The sequence below is a fragment of the Saccopteryx leptura genome, chromosome 2 (genome assembly GCF_036850995.1).
Source record: "Saccopteryx leptura isolate mSacLep1 chromosome 2, mSacLep1_pri_phased_curated, whole genome shotgun sequence".
NCBI classification, from domain to species: Eukaryota; Metazoa; Chordata; class Mammalia; order Chiroptera; family Emballonuridae; genus Saccopteryx; species Saccopteryx leptura.
In genome coordinates this window covers 232218628-232235718 of record NC_089504.1, presented here as the reverse complement: position 1 = coordinate 232235718, position 17091 = coordinate 232218628, and the positions used below count along the sequence as shown (strand labels likewise).

Genomic DNA, 17091 nt, shown 5'->3' with positions numbered 1-17091 from the left:
AGCCAGTGACCTTGGGCTTCAAGCCAGTGACCTCAGCATCCCAGGCCAACGCTCTATCCACAGCACCACCATCAGTCAGGCAGATCTATTAAATTTGTGGGGTTTTTTTGTTTTTTTAACAGAGACAGAGAGAGTCAGAGAGGAATAGATAGGGACAGACAGGCAGTAACGGAGAGAGATGAGAAGCATCAATCGTTAGTCTTTCGTTGCGACACCTTAGTTCAGGGGTTCACAAACTGTGGCCCCCTAGGCCATTTATCCGGCCCCCACCGCACTTCCGGAAGGGGCACCTCTTCCATTGGTGGTCAGTATGTTGGCGTTGCTCACGTACAGTACTACTTTGGGATGCACGTGTCATGGCTCCGGAAGCGCATCATATCACTTGTTACGGCTAGCAGTGACAAATATGGAACCGGACATTGACCATCTCATTAGCCAAAAGCAGGCCCATAGTTCCCATTGAAATACTGGTCAGTTTGTTGATTTAAATTTACTTGTTCTTTATTTTAAATATTGTATTTGTTCCCGTTTTGTTTTTTTACTTCAAAATAAGATATGTGCAGTGTGCATAGGGCTTTGTTCCTAGTTTTTTTTATAGTCCGGCCCTCCAACTGTCTGAGGGACAGTGAACTGGCCCCCTGTGTAAAAAGTTTGGGGACCCCTGCCTTAGTTGTTCATTGATTGCTTTCTCATATGTGCCTTGGCTGTGGGGCTGCAGTAGACCAAGTAACCTCTTGCTCAAGCCAGCGACCTTGGGTCCAAGCTGGTGAGCTTTGCTCAAACCAGATGAGCCCGCATTCAAGCTGGCAACCTCAGGGTCTTGAACTTGGGTCCTCGTTATCCCAGTCTGACACTCTATCCACTGCACCACTGCCTGGTCAGGCAGATCTATTAAATTTTTGAATGTCTTTATCAAAGGATACTTTGACCCAATTTTATTTGTAGGAATCTCTCCCACAGATACATCTGCACAGGATACAAGTTTTTACTGAAGCACCGTCCATAACAGTGCACCACTGGAAATAACTTATATGCCCATCAATAAGGGATTGGCTAAATACTCTGAAAGAACCCAGATTAAAAAGCACCTAACAGCCTGGCTTGTGGTAGCACAGTGGGTAGAACGTCAACCTGGAATGCTGAGGTTGCCAGTTCAAAACCCTGGGCTTGCCTGGTGAAGACATATACGACAAGCAATCAATGAATAACTAAAGTGAAGCAACAGTGAGTTGATATTTCTTGTTCCTCCTCGCCCTCTGTAAAATCAATAAATAAAATCTTAAAAAAAAAAGCATCTGACATTCATAGTGACAGCAGCCCCTTTGTGGCGTTTACTCAGCCCAGCACTGTTCTAAGTGCTTCGCACACGTTAGCTCACCACACACAGCCAGAAGTGCTATCATTGCCCTATAAGTCAAATGAGCTTGGAAAATGCCACATTTAAAAGGCTACAGAGATTTATTCTCTCCCCAACTTTTCCAAGTTTCTCTAACAGTGATATGCATTATTCAACTGTAGAGGACTAGAATCTTTTTTTTTTTTAAAGATTTTATTTATTCATTTTAGAGAAGGGAGAGAGAGGGAGAGAGAAAGACAGAGATGAGGGGAGGAGCTGGAAGCATCAACTCCCATATGTACCTTGACCAGGCAAGCCCAGGGTTTTTTTGCTTTTGTTTTTTTACAGAGAAAGAGAGAGAGTCTATCTCAGAGAGAGGATAGGTAGGGACAGACAGACAGGAACGGAGAGAGATGAGAAGCATCAATCATTAGTTTTTCGTTGTGACACCTTAGTTGTTCATTGATTGCTTTCTCATATGTGCCTTGACCGTGGGGCTACAGCAGACTGAGCAACCCCTTGCTCGAGCCAGTAACCTTGGGTCCAAGCTGGTGAGCCTTGCTCAAACCAGATGAGCCCGTGCTCAAGCTGGCGACCTCCGGGTCTCGAACCTGGGTCCTCCGCATCCCAGTCTGACGCTCTATCCACTGTGCCACTGCCTGGTCAGGCCAGGACTAGAATCTATACACTGCAGGCTCTATTAGCATTGACTAAAGAGAAATGGTCAATTTTCTCAAAGCATCTCTCAGGATACCTCCTAATGTAAAACTTACAGTGAAGTGTTGTTTTAAGGCAACAGGACAAAGAAAGTACCCAGGCTCTCTTGCTCATTTGACAAACATTTACTGGGCATCTAACCTCACCAGTTCCTCTTGGTCAACAGGCAAAAGATAAAATAAGGTAAACAGTAAGAAGCCAAGTGCTCTTCATACATGACAGAAGCTTCTGAGATTGTTCTAACACTTATTTTAAAAAGTCTTCATTGTCATTGGCCCTGGCTGGTTGGCTCAGCGGTAGAGCGTCAGCCCGGTTTGTGGAAGTCCCAGGTTCGATTGCTGGCCAGGGAACACAGGAGAAGCACCCATCTGCTTCTCCACCCCTCCCCCTCTCCTTTCTCTCTATCTCTCTCTTCCCCTCCCGCAGCCAGGTCTCCACTGGAGCAAAGTTGGCCAGGACACTGAGGATGGCTCCATGTCCTCCACCTCAGGCGCTAGAATGGCTCCGATTACAACGAAGCAATGCCCTAGATGGGCAGAGCATTGCCCCCTGGTGGGCATGGCAGGTAAAATACAAAAAAAAGTTATTAACTGAGCCCCTATTAAAGAAAGCCAGGGTTTTTTCATACATTATCTTATTCCTACCAAAAAGTAACTTCTTTAAACCCCATTTTTACAGATGAGGAAACTGAGGCTCAGGAATGTTAGAGGCTGCATGATTTGGGTAGGAGGATTGCCCCGTGTATGCTGCTGGCTTTTCATAATAAAACTCCTTAAAATTCATACTGGACTTGGTGTCTCTACATGAACCTGCAGAAATGAGGTGCTTCAGTCTACACTACTAAAAGGACCAACCAGTCACTCTAGTCTGAAAGTGTGCTGAGCATCAGAGGTCAACCAAAAGAGGAATTCAGCTGAGTGTCCTGTGGGAAGCATAGGCATCGAGCCAGAAATAACAGGTTATGATAAGCCAGGCCCAGGAGCTCCACAGACAAAATGGTATCTAAGCCCCAAGGCTCCAAGGATGAAATGTCTGCTGACAAGGATGCAGATAAAGAAGTACTGGTCAGCAGATGAAAAAAACTCTAGAAGAATCCCTGGACTGTAACTTTTATTGAACTATGGAAGTGACCCCTGAAAGTATAGTCTTGTATGTAACTTTTATCTAATTAACTTTTCCCTAAATTCTAAACTCTTTACCTACCCTTTTCTTCCCTTTATAAATAAGGTTAAGATGAGGTATTAAGATTTTTTTGGGCAGTACCAAACCGTGTCTTCTCAGATTGCGAACCATCTGAATAAAGCACCCCTAAAGATAAAAAATTATTAAAAAAAAAAAAAAGAATGTTAGCTAACTTGTCCAAGGCTTATAAGTGGCTGGCCTAGGAGACCGTTTTTAGGTCCATCCGAGTTCAGCACCTGTGCTCTATTGAAGGAGCCTCAGATTGCTCTCTGACAGCTTCCCCCATCTGAGAGGGAGGACAGAGCCCTGACAGTGGCTAAGGACTCAGTCCAAAAAAACCCCAAGAGACTTTCAAGTGCAACCTTACAGTCCCACCTGTAGTTTCACATAGTAAGAAAACTACACAACCTGAAAAAACAGCCATTTGAATGGAGAAAACTCACTCATTCTATTCTGTCCCTTCTGTTGCATCTATGGACGAGGCTCAATCATGTAGCCCATTAATATCTTATTTCATTACTATGTGGGGGAGAGATGATTACTGGTTGGGGTGTGAGCAGTGTCAAGGATCATTTCAGAAGTCTCCAGAAACAGCCAACACAGCTCCTCTTCAGCCCAACTGTATTTTTTCCAGGTGAAGCTTATACTTATGGCAGATGGCAACAGTGTTGTTCCCCAAATGAAAACGCCCATAAGTTTTGTTTCAGTAACCAGTGGAAAACAGGTATGTACTGTGTTGGGACTGTGCCTTACATCCTCCGTGGATCCCATTAGCATAAAGGAATAAAGACTTGGCTGACAAAATGGTATTAAAATAAAAAGAATGTGATCTTCCTTTTGCTTTGCAAGGTTGAAAAGGGATGATGGTACTTTTCTGTGGGAGCTGTGGGAAAGAACAGAAGGGACTGCTGTTTTGATAAGACCAGTCCCACAGTGGGGACTCTAATTGCCAGTCCTGGCAGCAGGAGTCAGGGCTGTAGGCAGATCCACAAAGGGAGGACCCATAACGGTCTGGTCCACAGCTCCATCCATCTTCCCCCTTCATGCCTGGCCCAGGGCTCCACATGTGGCCAGTATTCAGCTGATAATTTTTGAAAGAAATGAAAAGGGACCACTGAAAATCCCAGGGAGCCTCAGATTGCTCTCTGACAGCTCTGTTATGTAACTATTTGGCATTTGTTTTCTACAAGAGTTTATTTACATTAAAAACAATTTTCTTTTGAGCCTACACAAAGCCATTTTCTCAGAGAAACCTCACCAACCTAGAGATTCTTTCTGGAGCTGAGAATGAACAGAGAAACAAGATAATGGGCTACCTATCACACAATAAAAGCTTCCATCGCTTCAGAAGTCACAGGCTTCAGAGCATAACTGGCAGAGGCATCCAAAACAGGAGAGGACCCTGTTTCTCAAGGTTAAGTTTCGTCTAAGAACAGGGATCAATAAAGGCAAAGGAGGCTAAAAACAACAGGCCACAGAAAGTAACACACAAATCCCTCTAATGTTAAACCTAGAAGAAAATCAAAGTGAACAAAGCAAAAACTATCTTAGATGTTTAACTTCAGCCCAGCCCAGAAATTCTTCCTTCTCCAGCAGAAGAGACTGTCAGGGGCTTTTCCCTGATCTGCAGGCACAACACAACATTTGAGTAACTAATATCCCAGAACATAACCCGCTCCAGCAAATCTGTATTGGATGCTACCACCCAGGTGGAAGAAAGAAAGGGTAGGAAATTTGAGGGATAAAAAAAAGTGAAAGAGTGCCTGATCAGGTGGTAGTGCAGTGGATAGAGCATTGGACTCGGACACAGAGGACCCAAGTTCGAAACCCTGAGGTCGACAGCTTGAGTGCGGGCTCATCTGGCTTGAGTGTGGGCTCACCAGCTTGAGCCCAAGGTCTCTGGCTTGAGCAAGGGGTCCCTCGCTTTGCTGTAGCCCCCCAGTCAAGGCACATATGAAAAAGCAATCCTTGAACAACTAAGGTGCGGCAACAAAGAATTGATGCTTCTCATCTTTCTCCCTTCCTGTCTGTCTGTCCCTCTCTCTGCTCTGTCAAAAAGAGCGAGAGTTGCAGGGTCAGTCAAGTCAAACCATCACAGCTGCTGATCCCCCACAGCTCTGAGCTTTTGATGACACTCTTCCTTTTAAAGGTGCAAAGCAACTACATACTTACAAACTAAACTGCCACAGTGTGCTGGCTGCCTCTTCTCGGCAGTATCTATTCTGCATATGCCTCTGCAGAGCCCAATGGGACTGGTGATGCAGAAACTGTATCGCTCTGAGGTTGTTTTATATACAAGGAATTAAAGTAGAGGAGGAAGGAGAGGTGGGGAGAATGAGAACGCTTTTTTGCAAAGCCACTCCAGAGCACAGATTTTAAAACCTCAGTTCACTGTGAAAGATCACCTGCGCCCTGTTGATCTACTGAGGGTGCCTATCTCTTATGTCCTTTCACTGCAGTTGCCTCTTGGATGTCAGTGCAAGATTTTTCATTCTCTCTGCAGGAATGGGAAAAACCCTACACTTCAGTCCTAAAGGAGCTGACTTGTGGATGCCACAGGAAAGGCGTGCGGGCACCACTCAGCTGTCCCCATACATCGCATCCCTACTAATGGAGGCCAAAGGGGCTAATACTTTGTTCTCTGATGGCTCTGATTGTGTAGAGGAGCCACAGTTGAAAGCAGGCAGCCCACTGAGGCAAGAAAAAGCTTAGGATTTGGATTCCATCTTTGGAAGTGGCAGGGTGCATTCAAAAAGTACTAACTGGAGAGAATTTTTGGTTCAGAAACTGCTCTGGCCAGTGTGATGAGTCACTTTTGCTAACAAGACAGCATTCTGGGCTGGATACCCCTCAACTTCAGCATTTATAGGCCAAGGAATAGCTCAGGGAGATGGCACAGTACAAATGAAAAGAGGAGCACACCTGGAAGAAAAAGTTTTGTCTTTCAGGAGCCCCTGCTGATGTCCTCATCTTGTCTACCTTCCCACACCCATCCCTGGAAGATGACTTGGATGTCACAATCACAGGACCAGTCCCTATTAATTTCACTTCTTAAAAAAAGTCCTTTGATCCTGCTTCCTCCTGCCACTAGGCTTTGAAAAAAGGAACTGAGGAATAAAGCCTTAAAGTAAGTAGTATTCTCTTTTGTTTTCTAGAGTTAAAAAAGAAGTCCTTGGTGAGAATCACTGGCATACCGGAAAGGGACACAGACAGAATCTATAAGTGTAAAAATGAGGTCCTAGGAAGAAAAGGTGTTGGGCAGATAAAATATATTATGCTCACTTTGTTAAAGATGGTGCTGCCCATGTGGAAGCCTGACGCCCAGGTGATATTAATGTGTGTTGGGGGCGGGCTGTGGGCAGGCAGGATCCTTGTAGCCTGGGGCTTGGTTTTAGACTAAGACTCCCCCCCCCCCCCCGCACGCCCACCAGGGGGCGACGCTCTGCCCACCAGAGGGAGATGCTCTGCCCCGTCACAACCAGAGCCACTCAAGCGCCTGGGGCAGAGGCCAAGGAGCCATCCCCAGCACCTGGGCCATCTTTGCCCCAATGGAGCCTTGGCTGCAGGAGGGGAAGAGAGAGACAGAGAGGAAGGAGAGGGGGTGGAGAAGCAAATGGGCACTTCTCCTATGTGCCCTGGCCGGGAATCGAACCTGGGTCCCCCACACGCCAGGCTGACGCTCTACCCCTGAGCCAATCAGCCAGGGCCTTTCCCACCCTTTTTGATGTGGGGTGGTGCAATCCCATCATGCCTCAGATAAGTGACTTTGTATTAGAGACTTCCCTATTTTGTACAGTGTGTACATAAAGTCATGGTGCACTTTTGACCGGTCACAGGAAAGCAACAAAAGACGATAGGAATGTGAAATCTGCACCAAATAAAAGGAAAACCCTCCCAGTTTCTGTAGGATGATGTGGCAGCAGGTGCGCATGTATAGATGACGACGTAACACTGTGTATACAGCAGAGCAGCCCACGGCCATGCCAGTCGAGATGTGGATGGTACAGAGGAAAGTTCAGTGTGTTCTGTGGCTTGCTAAATTTGAATCCGTGACCAAAGTGCAATGTGAATATCAGCGTGTTTTAATGAAGCACCACCACATAGGAATAACATTACTCGGTGGGATAAGCAGTTGAAGGAAACCAGCAGTTTGGTGGAGAAACCCGTCCTGGTAGGCCATCAGTCAGTGATGAGTCTGTAGAGGCTATATGGGATGGCTACCTAAGGAGCCCTAAAAAACCTGTGTGTGAGCCCACATTGAACTGCACTGAATAGGTATGAAATTGGGAGTTTTCCTTTTATTTGGTGCAGATTTCACATTTCTATCGTCTTTTGTTGCTTTCCTGTGACCGGTCAAAAGTGCACCATGACTTTATGAACACACTATATTAGATTAAAGGTTTTGATTTCTGCACTATAAAGTGGGACAGACCGGGAGCTTGCTCTCTCGGTTCCTGAGATTAGCATTAGAGGAGAGAGCAGAGAGAAGAGAGAGGCCATGTGGAGGAGGCCAGGAGAAGCAGCCAAGATGGCGGAGTGTTGAAGGAGAAGCCAGTTTGTGCAGAGAGAAGGAGATGGGGAACAGAGGTGAATAAGGCTAGTGAGCTAGAAACTTTTGATTCTAGGAAACTCGGATAAGTCAGTAGCTTTGTGAGCACTAAATGAGTGGGTTTTGGAGCCCAGTGTGTGTTTTTACTTGCCCGCCGGGTGCAAGCTAGGATTAAAGATGATGGCCCACCAGTTCTTGGCTCCATTGTTTCATTACTATCTGTCCGAATCTAATGCGAACCTGCATGGGCCAGGTGGCTGTGATGGTGGTCTTGGATACTGGCTTCACAAAAGGGAAAAGGAAAAAACTCATAAAAATATTCCCAACTAAAGACTTTGGATTTTTTATTTTTTAAGCCACTGTTGTTAGGTTTTAAGAAAAAAAGAAAGTCTTTGCATATCTCAATGTAATTTTATGTGTTTCAATAACAATTAATAATTTTCAAGGAAAGTACTGAACTACGCTTACACTTCACTTCTCTATAATTCAACTTCCCCTGATGAAAATGAGGCCAGTCCCACCTGGTGCTCTACTAATGTAGTAAGGTACCAAAAAGCTGCAAAATTAATATTGATATTTGTAAAGCCAATAGCCTGGGCTACCACCACAGCAGCCTGGCCCATGAAGGTTCGCATTGGATTCGGACAGTTGGTAAAGAAACAATGGAGCCAAAAACTGATGAGCCATCATTTTTAATCCTAGCTTGCACCCGGTGGGTAAGTAAAAACACACACTGGGCTCCAAAACCCACTCACATTCAGTGCTCACAAAGCTACTGACTTATCCGAGTTTCCTAGAATCAAAGGTTTCTAGCTCACCAGACTTATTCACCTCTGTTCCCCATCTCCTTCCTTCTCCCTGCACAAACTCTGCACAAACTGGCTTCTCACTCAACACTCCGCTATCTTGGCTACTTCTCCTGGCCTCTTCCAGTGGCCTTTCTCTGCTCTCTAATGCTAATCTCAGGAACCAAGAGAGCAAGCTCCCGTTCTGCCCCCATTTTATAGTGTAGAAATCAAAACCTTTAATCCAATATACAAAATAGGGAAGTCTCTAATACAAAGTCACTTATCAGAGACATGATGGGATTGTACCACCCCACATCAAAAAGGGTGGGAAAGGCTTAATCCCAAAACCAAGCCCCAGGCTACAAGGGTTCTGCCTGCCCACAGCCCACCCCCAACACACATTAATATCACCTGGGTGACGGCCTTCACGTGGGCAGCGCCATCTTTAACAAAGTGAGCATGATATATTTTATCTGCCCAACAATATTCTAGGAGTTAAGGTCAGGCTTTCCTGTCCCGTCCTTCCTTTGGGGAGGGGAGGGGAGAAGAATGTAGAAGTTTCTGGCTTGCAAGGACAACAGGTCATTTAGTTTTAAATTTAAAATAAGGCTTAACTAAAAATAAAATAAAATAAAATAAGGCTTAACTGAGGAACTTCTCTTTCAATAAGAGACAGAATTTACAAACCAGCCTACATTGATTGTGGTTCCTCCTCCCTTCCTGGAATCCTGAAACATACCTCTAGGCAAAGGAGGGGAGATAGATACTAAAAGATTTGTAAATATCTTTGATTGTATTACCTTGAAAGTTTTAATGTCTCTATGGATCCCCTAAACAAATGTTGTAAGCTTGCTAATAATTGTGTCAAGATGTCATGCTTCCCCCCAACCTGTGTGTGATCAAGGGTATATAACCAGCCTCTGAAATGTATTTGGCACACACGATTTGGTTCTGCACATGCCTCGTGTTAGTCATATGCAGCCAGCATATTTAATAAATCTCCTCCTTTAATAACATCCTTCAAAATTCATCTGGACTTGGTGTCTCTACGTAAACCCGCAAAAGTGAGGTATGGTACTTTACAGCATCTGGGGTACGGTACTTTACAACACTTACAGCATGTATTTCCTCTGATGGGACCTGAGAATGAAAGTACACTGACAAGTATAAATATAAACATTGTTAATATCATGGGGTTCCATTTATATGAAATTCTCAAGTAGTAGGGGTAAAACTAACCAATGGTCACAGAAGTCGGACCAGTGGCTGCTTCTAGGTATAGAATACTATGCAACCAAGAAAAAGCATGAAGCCTGACCTGTGGTGGCGCAGTGGATAAAGTGTTGACCTGGAAATGCTGAGGTCGCCGGTTCGAAACCCTGGGCTTGCCTGGTCAAGGCACATATGGGAGTTGATGCTTCCTGCTCCCCCCCTTCTCTCTCTCCTTTCTAAAATGAATAAATAAAAAAATAAAAATAAAAAAAAAAAGAAAAAGCATGAAGCAGTTTTACATGTGCTTGTATATAACACTGCAAGATATTAAGTGAAAAAAGCAATATGCAAAAGTATCGTACATATAAAAGTATATGTAGTTTACTATCATTTCTATTAATAAATAAAAATATGAATATTAATAAAACATAAATACCATGTTTGCAAATGTATTAACTATCCTTGAAAGGATAAACAAGAAAAGTTAATGGTGGTTTCCTCAGAAAGAAAGCTGAATTTCCAACGGACGGGTGAGAGACTGACTATAAGGCCAGTTGCCACACCCACCATCACAGCCGCCTGGCCCATGCAGGTTCTCATTGAATTCGGACAGACGGTAATGAAACAACGGAGCCAAGAACTGGTGGGCCCTTAGCTTTAATCCTAGCTTACACCTGGTGGGCAAGAAATACACACAGTGGGAAAAAACTTCCCTTTCCATTCAGGGCTCCCAAAGCCACTGACTTACCCGAGTTTCCTAGAATCAAAGGTTTCTAACCTCGCCAGCCTTATTCACCTCTGTTCCCCATCTCCTCCTCTCTGTACAAACTCTGCACAAACTGGCCTCTCCTTCAGCACTCCACCATCTTGGCTGCTTCTCCTCTCCTCCATGTGGCCTTTCTCTGCTTTCCTCCAACATGGGTTCCTCTGCTCCATTTTATAGTGTAGAAATCAAAACCTTTAATCCAATATACAAACAAGGAAGTCTTTGATACAAAGTCACTTATCTGAGGCATAACTGGATTTTTCATAAGAGTGCACTACCCCCTATCAAGCAACAGTCAAGGGTGTGGGGAAAAGCCTACTCTTAAAACTAAGCCTTAGGCTATAAGGACCCTGCCTGCTTACAGCCTGTCCTCCACATCCAATGCAAACTATAAGCGAGCAAACACATATATCATATTTGCAAACTTATTTGACCCACACTGACCATTCATCATTCGCCTTTTTATATCTTGGGAATTTTATATCCTGTGTGCCCGAAACACGACTCTTAAATATCATATAATACAGTTTAGAAAACAATGGTACATCTACCTGAAACACTGTTCCCAGCCTTGGGCTCATCCTTGTAAGGTATTTTTCCCTGCCGAGGAAGAAGGAAGGGGTGTAGCCACAAAGTGTGGAACAGCGAAAGCTTTATTTAGTACGGCGCATCCCGCCCCATGAGGTTCTCTGGTCCTGCGGGACAGAAGCCAGGGAAGTCGCATGGGGTGACCCGCGTTGGGGATATTTAAAGGGTCTGTAGGGTGGTCGAGCTAATATGACGTGGTAAAATCTCACTGGCTGGCAGACAGTCGCTCTTTTCCAAAGGGCTTCAGGGAAATTTCTTTTGGCACGTATGGATGTGGGCAGTTCTAGCCAAGTTCCCGGGTCTGGGGTCTCGTGACCTTTCCCCATTGCTGACCACCTTACAATCCTGCAGTCTCAGTGCATACACTGCTACACCAAGGGAGCCTTCCCTGGACCCAAGTGGCAGGGGCTTCTCTGACACTTGACTCAATTATTGTGGACTTCTCCACAGCCCTATTCACAACTCTTAATTTGGGATCTGTCCTGTTTAATGTGGCACTATGCCTGGCACATTCTGGGGGCTCACCAAATGTTTGCTGACAAAATGAATGAAAAGACAGGTTCTGAGAGAAGCTACAAAAACCAAGGACCTATACTAGATTAAGACAAGAGGATTCCCTGATGAATGCCAGATAAAGATGACTGGACAGACCAGAAACATAAGGTTTTGCAGTTAACTTTCAACAAACATGGCAAAGCTGATCCAATGCCAAGACAGCTGCCAGGAAATCCAGCTTTTACCAACAGCTGTGTGATCCTGGGCAAATCCTTCCATCTCTGAGCCTTACTTTTACCAACTGTCAAACAAGAGAATTCAACCAGATTTATGGCTTTTCAAGCCCCTCCTTGCTTTTCTGGATGAAAAAGTGGCCACATGCTGAATTGATAAGCTCAGGAGAGGCCTGCATGGTGGCCTTGCAAACTCATTGCCTAACGTAACCATAGAGAAGTTCTGAAATTAAAACTTTTCTAACTAAAAGCAGTTCATGGCAGGCAGTCTTGTCCTAAGGTGGTATCTTTTTTCTAACAAAGGTCAATGTTTATCTTAACTGTTGTCTTTTTTTGCATCTTCAATAACATCCCTTTGAAATGTCAGAGTAATATTTTCCAGATTCCTCAGGGCACAGCCACCACACTAAAGCAGAGCCCACAAATCCCCTCATTGTTATTATCATTTTCATTGTTAACTGTTAACTATCCTTTAACTGCCTATGTAAAAGAAGTATGAGTATAAATTTTAATTTTTATTCAATCCCCAAAATTTCCCGGTTTTGCTTTCTCCTGCCTTACTAATCTATCACCAATGGATTCCCTGTAAATCCCCCTTATGTTTTCCCCTTTGACTCTGTTGGGCAGATAAAATATATTATGCCCACTTTGTTAAAGATGGCACTGCCCTTGCGGAAGCCCAACGCCCAGGTGATATTAATGTGTGTTGGGGGCGGGTTGTGGGCAGGCAGGATCCTTGTAGCCTGGGGCTTGGTTTTAGGACTAAGCCTTTCCCACTCTTTTTGATGTGGGGTGGTACAATCCCATCATGCCTCAGATAAGTGACTTTGTATTAGAGACTTACCTATTTTGTATATTAAAGGTTTTGATTTCTGCACTATAAAGTGGGGCAGACTGGGAGCTTGCTGGTTCCTGAGTTTAGCATTAGAAGAGAGAGCAGAGAGAAGAGAAGAGAGAGGCCATGTGGAGGAGGCCAGGAGAAGCAGCCAAGATGGCGTAGTGTTGAAGGAGAAGCCAGTTTGTGCAGAGAGGAGATGGGAAACAGAGGTGAATGAGACTGGTGAGGTTAGAAACCTTTGATTGTAGGAAAGTCGGATAAGTCAGTAGCTTTGTGAGCACTGAATGAGTGGGTTTTGGAGCCCAGTGTATGTTTTTACTTGCCCACCGGGTGTAAACTAGGATTAAAGGTAATGGCCCACCAGTTCTTGGCTCCATTGTTTCATTACCATCTGTCCGAATCTAATGCGAACCTGCATGGGCCAGGCAGCTGTGATGGTGGCCACGGCAACTGGCTTTACAGATTCCGATGTATAAAATAAGTGGTGAAACTATTTTCCAGATCTCTTTATCAATCCATTGAGATTCTGCTTCCAGCAACTGTCGACAGTTTGGCTCAAAGTTATAAAAATTCTTGCAGGTTTCGATGTTTCTTAAATTGAAACTTTTAAACTTTTTTTTTTTTGTATTTTTCTGAAGTTAGAAAAGGGGAGGCAGTCAGACAGACTCCCGCATGCGCCTGACCGGGATCCACCCGGCATGCCCACCAGGGGGCGATGCTCTGCCCATCTGGGGCATCGCTCTGTTGCAACCAGAGCCATTCTAGCGCCTGAGGCAGAGGCCACAGAGCCATCCCCAGTGCCTGGGCAAACTTTGCTCCAGTGGAGCCTTGGCTACGGGAGGGTAAGAGAGAGACAGGAAGGAGAGGGAGAGGGGCGGAGAAGCAGATGGGCACTTCTCCTGTGTGCCCTGGTTGGGAATCGAACCCGGGACTCCTGCACGCCAGGCCAACGCTCTACCACTGAGCCAACCGGCCAGGGCCCTTTTAAACTTTTTAAACAAAAGTGGGTCTGATTGGGGTGGTGCAGTGGATAGAGCGTTGACCAGGGACACTGAGGTCCCAGGTTCGAAACCAGAGATCGTCACTTGAACATGGGCTCATCTGGCTCCAGTGCAGGCTCACCATCTTGATTATGGGATCATCGACATCATCCTATGGCTGCTGGCTTGAGCCCAGAGATTGCTGGCTTGAAGCCCAAGGTCGTGACATGTATGAGAAGCAATCAATAAACAACTAGAAGTGATGCAACTGCAAGCTGATGCTTCTCATTTCTCTCCCTTTGTCTGTCTCTCTCTCTCTCTCTCAAAAATAAATACATAAAAATAAAAAGTCAATGAGACCAGAAGAAACCAACCCTGCCAACACCTTGATCTCAGATTTCTAGCCCCAAGAATTGTTTTTTTAAAGATTTACTGATTTTAGAGAGAGAAGAGAGAGAATTGGGTACAGGAGGAGCAGGCAGCATAAACTCATAGTAATTGGTTCTCATGTGTGCCTTGACCAGGCAAGCCTAGTATTCTGAATGAGTGACCACAGCATTCCAAGTTGACGCTTTATCCACTGCGCCACCAGAGGTCAGGCACAGCCCCCAGAATTGTAAGAAAATAAATTTCTATTGTTAAAAGAAATTAAAAAATAAAAAATAGAAGGGGGACTGCTCTAGTTGACCTAGGTGGGGGCTGTAAAGCCAGTAGCCGTGGCCACCATCACAGCTGCCTGGCCCATGCAGGTTTGCATTTGATTCGGAAAGACGGTAATGAAACAACAGAGCCAAGAACTGGTGGGCCATTACCTTTTAATCCTAGCTTGCACCTGGCAGGCAAGAAATACACACAGTGGGAAAACACTTCCCTTTCCATTCCAGGCTCCCAAAGCCACTGACTCATCCGAGTTTCCTAGAATCAAAGGTTCCTACCTCACCAGCCTTATTCACTTCTGTTCCCCATCTCCTTCTCTCTGCACAAACTGGCTTCTTCTTCAGCACTCCGCCATCTTGGCTGCTTCTCCTCTCCTCCATGTGGCCTTTCTCTGCTCTCCTCCAGCATGGGCTCCTCTGCCCCATTTTATAGTGTAGAAATCAAAACCTTTAATCTAATATACAAACAAGGAAGTCTCTGATACAAAGTCACTTAGGGTGGGAAAGGCTTAGTGTTAAAACTAAGCCTTAGGCTATAATGACCCTGCCTGCTTACAGCCTGTCCCCCATACCTAATGCAAACTGTAAGCGAGCAAACATATATATCATATTTACAAACTTATCTGACCAACAGGGGCCTAGAATCTGAATCATTCCACTTCTCCTTTCCTGACCCGGGGCCCTTCAGACAAGCCATGTTTCATGAGACAGTTTGAGAACCAGTCTATTAAATGACAGATAAAGTCCCTCCCACACCTCACATTCTATGACAAACCCATTTCCTTACCAATGAGTATTCTTCCTGGGTATGAACCAAGAAAATGGAGCATGATCATTCTTGAAGCATGACAAAATACATTCCCAAGAGGACAAAAGAGAAAAATTCAGAATGCAGCTAGGGCCAGCAAACCTTATTAAGTCTTCAGTAGGAAGGAAAACAATAACAAGCTAATTAATTCCCCCAAATGGCCAGCCAATGGCCAGGTAAAGGCTATTCTATAATAGCTCAGGGCAGTGATTCATGTCAGAGCAGTCAATGCCCTGCAATTGGATGAGAGGCATGAAGTCAGCAGTCGGCAGCATAAGCACAGCACACTGCACTCTCAGAGAATCAGCAGTAAATTAACAAGGGAGACAACTGGTATTGTGAGATCAGCCAGAGAAGTGTTTGGAAAGGAAAAGGAAAAGAGATATTTGGCAAGGTCTGATCCAGCTGCCAAGACCCATCTCTGAATTCAAGGATATTCAGGCAGGGAAAACTGATCCCTGAAAGTCCGCACAGGTAGCTTTCAACCTCAGTGTTGACAACTGTCACTGTAAACTCTTGCCTGATGAATATTTGTTCAGAAACTTGCTCCAAGGCACGTGTTAGCTCAAAGACAGTCAAGACAAAGCTAGGAAGAGTGAAGAAAATGGGTAAGGGTGGTGCCACCATTTCTTCATTTGGAACAGAAAAGTCAAACGTTGATCCTCCCACAGGTTTTGTCATTTCAGTTCTGTCTCAAGGGCAGAGATTGATTTATTCCACAAATATTCTCCTACTATGTGCCATGCTCTGGATTGTGCCCCTCCCCCCACATGAAACTCAGAGTTTAATGGATTCTACTCACCACTCCTCAGTGGTCTGATAGTCTCCTAAGAAAAAGGTCCTACAGGTAGGGACTTAAGTTCACTTTACAGACAGGGAAAGAGACAAGGCCAACTTGAAGATTAAAAGGTGAGTCAGCAGTAGAGAAACCAGGCTTCAGACTTATTCCCCGAGATAAATAGTCACCAAACTCAGACAGGCAGGCTCTTTCAAGCTGGCTCAATAACTATGAGAAAATAAGCTATTCTTCTTCAGGCTTGGCATGAAATTCAGAACAAAAGTGGCAGTGGTAATAGTAATAATGGCAAACGGATGTGCATTATGGCCTGGACACTTCAAAGTCAAGGGTATTGCTAAAATCCCAAGTGTACAGATGAGGAAACTGAAGCCCAGAGAGGTCATGGCAACCTTCTGAAGTCACGTAGCTAGAAAATGGTAGTGCCAATACTCTCCACTCCTGCTCCATAATGAGGTCCCACATGTCCCATTCTGTCAAGCAAAGGAACTCTTCTCTGAATGAAGCCCTAGCAAAGCACACACACTCCAGGCTAAAGTCTATGTAAAATATGTTGCCACACATCCCTGCAGAGCTCCTGAAAAGTTGAATGACAGGTTATTTTAGGACCAGTCCATCCAGTTTGGACAGCAGAAACGTCAAGGTTGGTGATGTGCCTGGTAAAACCCTATTTAGATGAGTTTGCCAAGATATGGGTCTCCTGGGATCTGAATGAAAACTGGTCAAAATCAATCTCCTGAGACTCACTAACAATTAAAGCCTTAAGTGAAAAAGAAACTAAAGGCAAGCAAATGCCACACACAAATGTTCCTAATATCAGTACTGAGTCCCTAGACCCTAATTTTAGAATCAGGTGCCAGTTCTCAACTATCTATGAACAGTAATGTGTGGACATACCTGCTGTCAAGAAAAAGAAAAGTTGGCGCTATCCCTCCTGAGAGCATGCCTGTGTCTTCCCTTTCCCCTCTCCACACCCCTCCCAACCCCGGTGCGATACCTTAGCCCTTCTCTCTCCTGAGCTCCAAGGGCTCTTCTGTCTCTGTAACTTGTTTCCTGAGCCTATGCAGCCTAGCTGGCTCACTTCTACTACCTCTGTAGCTTTCCAAATAAATTTTCTCTTATACTTTGAAAAAGAGATAAAAAGATG

At 44.8% G+C, this 17091-nt stretch overlaps 1 protein-coding gene across 6 annotated transcripts in view; it reads right to left on the bottom strand.

Moving 5' to 3' along the window:
• AP1B1 (adaptor related protein complex 1 subunit beta 1) overlaps nt 1–17091 on the bottom strand; it is a 63916-nt gene that overhangs the window by 36072 nt on the left and 10753 nt on the right. The window contains exon 2 of one of the 6 annotated variants that reach the window (XM_066370553.1): nt 11102–11150. The exons of the other annotated variants lie outside the window; for them this stretch is intronic. The gene's annotated coding sequence lies outside the window, so the exon portion shown is untranslated. The remainder of the gene's footprint in view (nt 1–11101; nt 11151–17091) is intronic. 6 annotated transcript variants of the gene reach the window in all.